At 32.8% G+C, this 10,176-nt stretch overlaps 1 long non-coding RNA gene across 1 annotated transcript; it reads left to right on the plus strand.

The window, feature by feature from the left end:
* Nucleotides 7,558–9,181, plus strand: LOC109824064. The gene is made up of 3 exons (XR_002242544.1): nucleotides 7,558–7,648; nucleotides 8,123–8,183; nucleotides 8,894–9,181. It is a non-coding gene; the product is annotated as an uncharacterized LOC109824064 (long non-coding RNA).

Below are 10,176 nucleotides of genomic sequence, written 5' to 3' on the forward strand. Positions count from 1 at the left end.
ACCAAAAAGCCTACAGAATCAGATTCTGATTCTGTACAAAATATAGTCGATGAACGATCGGCGGTTGACCATGAGAATTTTGCGGTCGACCGTGAGCAACTCCAGAAACTATTTTGAGCTCTAGACATCAGCTGGTCAACCATGGTGGTCGACTAAAAAACTCTCTGGACTGCATCCGGTTGACCATCACGGTCGACCGCGGGCCACTGAAAAACATACTGATTCTCCGGACTCAAGGCGGTCGACCGCAAACTGATACAAGAGAAAAACAAGTTTTGAAACAGTTTTCTGATTTTGAAACCCTGTTTAAAAATATTTAACAAATTTAAAAAATGTAAAACTTTAGGAAATGATTGTAGACATGATAATACACATGCTACAAAATTTGGTTTTCAAAAAGTATCTCCCAAATAAGAAATCTCCTTATTTTAAAAAATAGTCCAAATCATGTAAATGAAAAAACACTTGTTTTTGACATTGGACATAAACCATGTTTTGAAACTCTATAAACTGATTTTTTAGACTTAAAGAAAGATATAAACTATTGTTATGAAGTCTATAAACAATTAATATAATATTTTCACAAATATAATAGAATATAAAACATATGAGTATGTATATGAATATATATTTGTTTCATATCTGTGAAATTAAACCAAAACAACTTATCCACATAGAAAACGAACATGTATAAATAATTTTTGGAATTTTTTTGTAAAAACTTTGTTTGTGGATAAAACCAAAAACCAAGATGTGTATATATATAACTATATATATATAAAAACTTTGTTTGTGGATAAAACCAAAAACCAAGATGTGTATATATATAACTATATATATATACATAGAAACCAATAAAATGTGTGTGTATATAACCAAGATGTGTATATATATAACTATATATATATACATAGAAACCAATAAAATGTGTGTGTATATGATTAAGCTTAAAGTACTTAACACACATAATATAAACTTCTAAACTAGATTACCCAAGCTATAGGTCTTCAATAAGCTCAACTTGATACACTTGCGGATGAAGCTTGAACTTGGATCTTTAACTTAAATTGTGTAGATTCACTTCACTATTCCGCCAACCTCCATTGGATTTGATCGTGAATGCTCGATTCCATCCATCCTCCAACGTGTTGTTTGTCTACAATAAATAGAAATACACCAACGCTAGACAAACAACAATAGTGGTAAATTGTTTGTTAAACATCATCAAAACAAAAAGGCTAACTTAACATTCAACACCTTGAAGCATACGGTGACTCTTAGCTCATCTTAAATCAAGTCCGTGGAGAATACGAAGTACACAATGAGGATTTACTCCCATACTACTTCGCGGTCCTAGAACAAGCGTGAAAGCTCAAAGGCTTCTTCATCGGGTATAATCCACGAACTCAGAATGCTTACACCAACGCTTTGGCTTCATTGGAAACCTCATTAGCATTACCACCCGTGACTGAAACAACAATTCATGTCTTAGGATGCGAGTTGTATTACCCCAAGATTTCCTTACAAAAACAATCTGACAAGGTGGTGACTGGAGAAGTCTGCACAACATTAATGGAATTCGAACCTATAGACTGGCGATTCCCATATATCGATTATGTTTTATACAGGATTTTGCCTGATAATCCCAAGGAAGCGGTGCTATCAAACGAAAGCCCTCTGATTCTATTACAACATGGTATCTCAAATTTTGTATCGTAAATCACATGATGGAGTTCTACTTTGTTGTCTTACTAGGAAGGAAGCGAAACAGGCTCTCAGGGAGGCTCATGATGAGATGTGTGGAGCTCATCAACCCGAGGCTAAGTTGGGAGACCGCCTTTGACGAATTGGTCACTACTAGCCAAAGATGTTTACAGGCGCAGTTGACTATGCTAGACATTATCACATGTGTCAGATCCATGGTGACTTCATACATCAAGCCCCAGGGAAGTTACATCGGGACATTTGGGCCCTGGCCATTCAAGATGTGGGGAATGGATATCATAGGACCTATCTCTCCTCCGACTTTCAAAGGACATCGATTCATTTTGGCCGTAACCGATTACTTCTCCAAATGGGTAGAAGCAATCCTGTTGAAAAAAGTCAAGACTTCGAATATGATAAAATTTATCAAGCATCACGTCATCTGCAACTTTGGAGTCCCGAGACGAATAGTACACGACAACGGAACACAATTTGTCAGCTATGGATTTTAGAGATTTTGTGATAAATTTAGAATCCAAAGTGTTGCATCTACGACATATTATCCGCCAGCAAATGGCCTCGCAAAAGTTTTTAACAAGACCATTGTGAAGCTTCTCAGAAAATTCGTTTCCAAGAGCCGACATGATAAGGTCGTAAGATTCAAAATCAGATCATGCTTACTCGATGATATTTTAGTTCATAATAAGGTCGTAAGATTCAAAACAAACTTTTTGTTATGATATTTTAGTTCATAATAAGGTCGTAAGATTCAAAATCAGATCATGCTTACTCGATGAACCAAACTTGAAGACAGAAATATTAGAAGACATTTTGTTTTGCATAGTAAAGATATCTTTGAAGTATGGAATTATTTACAAACTTACAAGAAAATTTTGATGGAATACTTGGAAATAAAAATTATAATTTCTTTTGTGTCAAAATATCTATTATGATAGCATAATATGAATATTGATTGTTGGAAGACTTGTTGGATTACTCCAACTGTTTTCAAATTATGCATGGAAATGAAAAGAGATATTCACAGACTTTGGCCACAAACCTGAACCCATCGAGTGGTCATGATATTATCAGAGTATTGTTGATTTACTTACTAAGTTGACTTATTTCTTGCCTTACAGCACTCATTCACTTGAGAAGCATGACATGTTACATGTTAAAGGACATCATGAGATTTCATCTTAGTAGAGACTTTAAAGTTTGAGGTTACATTCTAGATTTTGGAGAGGATTGTCAACGTATAAAATAGAATTGGATCACCTTGTGGCTTGCCACTAGTTTCCTATAATATATCTCATGTGATAATCCATGAAGCTCTCATGACAGGAATGATTTTATATAGTCAAAAGTAGTTATCTGCAGCATTGGATCAAAAGTATTAAACATTGGTGATCAATAAATATTTGTCCAATAAATTCTTTTTGTGTTAAAAAGAAAGTCATTTAGAAGAAACAATAGATTGCATGAGAATGTGATGAAAGAGAAATATCTTGATCTAATTGAGGACTTAAAGTGCATCTAAGTTTTGTGGACAAAACATCTTTTGAGGGGTATAATATATAATATCCCAAATTTTGTCAATTGAGAATAAATATGACATAAATTTTTGAGCTGACCATTATTAGCTAATATGCTCATGAAATTATTGGATGAGATTTGAGTATGTGCCAATGATAACATTTGTACATAGTACCATCATAGTCGGATTAAGGAGTTTAAAGAAAATAATTACATGATCTACGGACAATTCAAGTATGTTCAAGTTTTGAGGACAAAACTTCTGTTAAGTGGGGTAGTATGTAATAATTCTAAGTTTTTAGATAGATATATATAAAGAAAAGTATTGGGGCTTTTATGTAAAATTTGTTAGAGGGGTTTTTAGTAAACAAATGGCCTTTATAAATACCCAAAACCCTACTTGTTTCCATCAAGCCTCTTTTCTTCTTCTCCCGTCTCTGTTCCGCCGCACAAAAAAAAAAAAAAAAACAAATCTCGATTAAAGGGGGGGACGTGGTGATTGGATCCACTCTACACAAAGATAAGGTATAATCTTATATCTATATACAGAGACGGTTCAAAGTATGCATTGCTCTTCAAGTTTGCACAATCAGTTATATAATCTATGTGCTCTCATAGCTGATGCCTTGTTTTTGGCCATTGATTACAAAGGTTGAAATCATCATTATCAAAAGTTTGTTTTGGATCGATGGAACTAAATAGACAAGGTAAATAAGTGCCAACTTTTAGATGTTGTAAGGACGGCTTTGATCCTCGGATTTTGGTTAAGTTTCCCACTCAGACTGCAAAAATATTAGGCGGTGGGATTATTTATAATATACTTATCAAGTATATTATAATGTTACTGGTATATCATTTGTTGATTGGTTTGATTTTGTGATGCTCATGGATATTTTGGTATAAGCCTATGCTTATTTTCTTTATCAATTGTTATGTCTATTCATATAGTGGTAGGTTGAGATGCATATGTGTTTGATTTATTTCACTATTGGTTGGCCTTTGGCATATTTGTATAATGTGATTAGCTTTACGAACTTTGTTTATTGTTAAAGCATATGCATCTCAAGTCAATATACCGGTATATGTCGGATATAAGCAAGCTATTAAAACAGGACTCAATGTGCCTCTATGAGGTTTTATTTTAGCGCTAAGAGCCCAAATTGGGTCTCACCGTCCCGGAACCACGGGCTTAATAATTGTGGGGTTTACCGAGTCAACCGGAGTATGAAGTGTTGACCGCATTGAGACGTAGCATGCTTATTTCTATTCCATGATTTCTAATTTTCTTAAATATTTGTATCAAATACTAGAGTTCATTAATGATTCTATATCATTCTTATATTTTGTTTATTTCTTGTTGTAATATTTTAGTTTTGCAAAACCAGTGTTTAATGTATGAATTTATCCACTTATTGAGTTGTGAACTCATTGTGTTATTTCTATTCTTTTCAGAGACTCGGGATTAGGTGGAATTGAGGATTGTCAAATTCTTAGAACGAAGCAAAGAATAATTCGAGATTGTTATTGTCTTCTAGGCGAAGGTTAAATAAAGTCTTTAATGTTTAGATGATGAATTGAGAGTTTGTAATAATGAGATTCTTTCTTTAGGTTGAGATTTATTTGGAGTTGAGGAATATTTATTTTTATCAAGTTAATTGGCTTAGTTGACTTTTGGGATTATAGAGGATATTTGTTGTTGGTTTTAGTTCAATGAAGAGATTTGTTTTAGTGTTCTTTTAATGAATGAATATTTTGGAGGACTTTTCACAGGTATAGTCCGGCTCTAATATTCCTTTGAGGTTCGGAAATTGGGGTCGTGACAGAATGGTATCAGAGATTAGGCTGTAGGTCCTAGTTGATTTTGGAGATGATTAAATAATAAAAGAAAAATATATATTGGGTTCTGATGAATGGATATGAAAGTTGACGTTTTATTTTGAAGTCTGATCGAGGACAATATGAATATAATTGGATCAAATTTAGTTATAGAGGTATATGATTTTTGATTCATGGAATACATAATTCCTTTTTGTTTAGTTTTTCGAGAGATAAAGGAATTAGTTCAGCTTAGTTGGAGGCATGTTTGACATATGTGACTTATGATAATATTATATGATAACATATGCTATCATGATAAGGAATATGCCAGTGATTAGTTATTGATGATTATTATGATTAAACTTTCATGCTAAATGTATTTATTTTTTGTGATGTTAGGTTGTGATGGCACTTGATGTGAGAGATTATTATTGGAGATTTATAGAAAAGAAATTTGATGGCGTATTTTGAGATGTTATAGTAGATAGCATGCCAACTCGGTTAAATGATTATAGAAAATTCTATGTATGAATTCTAGTTAGAAACATAGAAGTATAGACTTTATAAATGTGGAAGACTATGAATGCTATTGTATGAATTCTAGTTAGAAACATAGAAGTATAGACTTTATAAATGTGGAAGACTATGAATGCTATTAGTTTTGATTTTTCAAGGAATTACATATATAATAGACTTTATAAATGTGGAAGACTATGAATGCTATTAGTTTTGATTTTTCAAGGAATTACATATATAGCCTACGTAGCATAATGCAGGGTAAAAATATGTGGCTATTACTTGAATATTTGCTTATGTACATAACTTGAGTATTTCATAGATTAATGTTACTGATGATTGTTATGTTGAATTATGATGCTATTCTTTGATGACACCAACCAGATGACAATGCATTGGTGGATTTCATAAATTTTGTTCGGTGAATGAGATGTCCAATCATAACTGGATCAATTTGTAGTGACCTCTTTGATGATGTATAGCTACTTTTCGAGAGTCGAGATGGGTAAAAGAATGCTTGAGGATTATTTTTGCAACATCATGACAAGCTGAAATTTTATATGAAGTTGTTGGATTTAAATTGTGATCAAGGATTGTTTATAGTTTATTAATGCACTAATAGCTTTCAATGGCATTGATCCTTTGTTGAATGTATGACATATTTTCATTGTTCCAACAAGTGCAAGATAGAATATCATGAGTTGAAGGATAGATTTGTGACATACATTGATGCCTCCAGTGCTTCTTTTAGGTGTAGTGTTATGCAAAAAAAAAAAGGAATCATCCAAGATGTAAAGATTTTAGAATATTGTCTGTATATGAAGAGAAGGGACATCTATACATAGAAGTTATTATTATCTTAGCAAATGAATTCATATTGTCTGTATATGAAGAGAAGGGACATCTATACATAGAAGTTATTATTATCTTAGCAAATGAATTCAATGATGCATTGGAAAAAAAAAGGGTGAAATTATATCATATTTTGATCGACCAATCAAAACAAATATTGGAGGTTGAGGTGAATCAATATTTGAATTTATAGACCAAGAATAATGTCTACCCATCTTAAGATTGAGAATGTGTCAAGAGAGAAAATTGCATAGCAAAAAGTAATGCTCATTTATTGGTTGGATTTAAGTTTGAGGTAAAACAAACTTTTTGTTATGATATTTTAGTTCATAATGAGGTCGTAAGATTCAAAATCAGATCATGCTTACTCGATGAACCAAACTTGAAGACAGAAATATTAGAAGACATTTTGTTTTGCATAGTAAAGATATCTTTGAAGTATGGAATTATTTACAAACTTACAAGAAAATTTTGATGGAATACTTGGAAATAAAAATTATAATTTCTTTTGTGTCAAAATATCTATTATGATAGCATAATATGAATATTGATTGTTGGAAGACTTGTTGGATTACTCCAACTGTTTTCAAATTATGCATGGAAATGAAAAGAGATATTCACAGACTTTGGCCACAAACCTGAACCCATCGAGTGGTCATGATATTATCAGAGTATTGTTGATTTACTTACTAAGTTGACTTATTTCTTGCCTTACAGCACTCATTCACTTGAGAAGCATGACATGTTACATGTTAAAGGACATCATGAGATTTCATCTTAGTAGAGACTTTAAAGTTTGAGGTTACATTCTAGATTTTGGAGAGGATTGTCAACGTATAAAATAGAATTGGATCACCTTGTGGCTTGCCACTAGTTTCCTATAATATATCTCATGTGATAATCCATGAAGCTCTCATGACAGGAATGATTTTATATAGTCAAAAGTAGTTATCTGCAGCATTGGATCAAAAGTATTAAACATTGGTGATCAATAAATATTTGTCCAATAAATTCTTTTTGTGTTAAAAAGAAAGTCATTTAGAAGAAACAATAGATTGCATGAGAATGTGATGAAAGAGAAATATCTTGATCTAATTGCTTCCCATCTTCTGTTTCCGCCGTTCCAAAAAAAAAAAAGGCTTCTCTTCCTCCCATCTTTATCTTGCCGAAAAAAAAAGAAGGGTCTTTTGTCTTTCGAGTTGGGATCAAGAACATTTTCTAGGTATTTTTCTTCCTCACTTAGAAACTTATGGGCACATCTAAATTTTTTTAGGCCATGGCCATGGTGGAACCAAGCTTTGGTTCTTGCCTCTTGTTTTCATCTCTATATGCTTACCTTATTATTTTTTTTATACAAGGCCACTTAACTTTTTATCACGTTACCTTGGGTTCCTTTTAAAATAATAATAACAATAATTTGGGTATGTATACAAAGCACCAACTTGAGACCTAAATCTTTGACCTCACTTCCTCAACCTCAATTGTTAGATTTATTATAAATGATGCTGACACACTTCTTTAACCGGTATTATAAAATAAATATTAATCATGCATTTAAATTCCTTGGTTGAAGGCATTTTGATGTGTAATTGTTTAGATAGAAGAGTAAAGAAGATAAAGGGTATAGTTATAATTTGGTAGGCTATGAGTTAAGGGCATATAATAGTATTGATTATTGTTTATACTTATTCTTTAGGTGTTTCGAGTGGCTTCGAGGAGGTGTTGTGAGGGGTAGTTGGATTATTTTCGGACTTGAGGTAAGTGGTGAATTTATGCATTGTGCGCTGTGTATTTTTTTGTATAATTATATCAAGTATGTTTGGATTTGTTCCTGATGGATTATATCCTTCGTATGATTACTGGTATATCATTTGTTGATTGGTTTGATTTTGTGATGCTCATGGATATTTTGGTATAAGCCTATGCTTATTTTCTTTATCAATTGTTATGTCTATTCATATAGTGGTAGGTTGAGATGCATATGTGTTTGATTTATTTCACTATTGGTTGGCCTTTGGCATTTTTGTATAATGTGATTAGCTTTACGAACTTTGTTTATTGTTAAAGCATATGCATCTCAAGTCAATATACCGGTATATGTCGGATATAAGCAAGCTATTAAAACAGGACTCAATGTGCCTCTATGAGGTTTTATTTTAGCGCTAAGAGCCCAAATTGGGTCTCACCGTCCCGGAACCACGGGCTTAATAATTGTGGGGTTTACCGAGTCAACCGGAGTATGAAGTGTTGACCGCATTGAGACGTAGCATGCTTATTTCTATTCCATGATTTCTAATTTTCTTAAATATTTGTATCAAATACTAGAGTTCATTAATGATTCTATATAATTCTTATATTTTGTTTATTTCTCGTTGTAATATTTTAGTTTTGCAAAACCAGTGTTTAATGTATGAATTTATCCACTTATTGAGTTGTGAACTCATTGTGTTATTTCTATTCTTTTCAGAGACTCGGGATTAGGTGGAATTGAGGATTGTCAAATTCTTAGAACGAAGCAAAGAATAATTCGAGATTGTTATTGTCTTCTAGGCGAAGGTTAAATAAAGTCTTTAATGTTTAGATGATGAATTGAGAGTTTGTAATAATGAGATTCTTTCTTTAGGTTGAGATTTATTTGGAGTTGAGGAATATTTATTTTTATCAAGTTAATTGGCTTAGTTGACTTTTGGGATTATAGAGAATATTTGTTGTTGGTTTTAGTTCAATGAAGAGATTTGTTTTAGTGTTCTTTTAATGAATGTATATTTTGGAGGACTTTTCACAGGTATAGTCCGGCTCTAATATTCCTTTGAGGTTCGGAAATTGGGGTCGTGACAATTCCTAAGTGGGAAGAGCCATTCATAATAGATCTAGTCTACTCAAACGGAGCTTATCGCATCATCGATCAAAAAGGTGATAGACTTATGATTCTAATTAACGGAAAGTTTCTTAAGAAATACTTCTCGTAGGCCATGAATCCTCCTTTTCTCTTAATCTTCAGCCAAGTCGGGCTGGGGGTTACCTATTCGGAATTTGTTTCAATAGAGAATAATCGTTTAGTTTTCCTACTTTATATATCGTTAAGTTAACAGTACACCTATGACGATTAAAATTTTTTGGAGTTATTCTAAGTAGTAATAAAAAGAATTTCGAACTTATGCTAAGTTAACATTACACTTATGGCATTTGCAATATTTTTCATTATCCGAAATTAGAATTCAATAAGAGAGACGATGGAAGGCAAAACAATATCATTTTCATTCAATGTTGTTAACTTGATACAGAGTGATAATACTTGGTATGAAAATGATACAAAAAATTCCTATCCCCAGTTAAAAACAATATAAAACTCAAGTGTCTGGGTTCATAAATCTAAATGATCTGAGCTTAGACTTAAGCACAGACAGCTTATTCCTATGAGCTGCTCTGACGTGTTCGGCAATCTACCTCTTAAGCTCTTCTTCAATAGGCGTTGTAACAGCAATCTCTTTACAAATTTCCACAGAAGCTTGGAGTGCGCTACAGAAATTCTTAAAGACTTCGTCACTTTAAAGCTGAAGCCCTTTTATGACGTCCATATCCTGAGTTAACTGAGCCTTCTTCTGGGCTAACTCAGTCTCTGTACGAATAATGGCTTCTTCAGTGTCATGATCACCAATAGCAAGACTACTCATATCAGTGTGTATCTGAGTGTGCTCCTCCTGTAAGTTTGCCATGTGGGCCTCTTTCTCAGATAAACTCTTGTGAAGA

This window comes from Asparagus officinalis, chromosome 9, assembly GCF_001876935.1.
Source record: "Asparagus officinalis chromosome 9, Aspof.V1, whole genome shotgun sequence".
NCBI lineage: Eukaryota > Viridiplantae > Streptophyta > Magnoliopsida > Asparagales > Asparagaceae > Asparagus > Asparagus officinalis.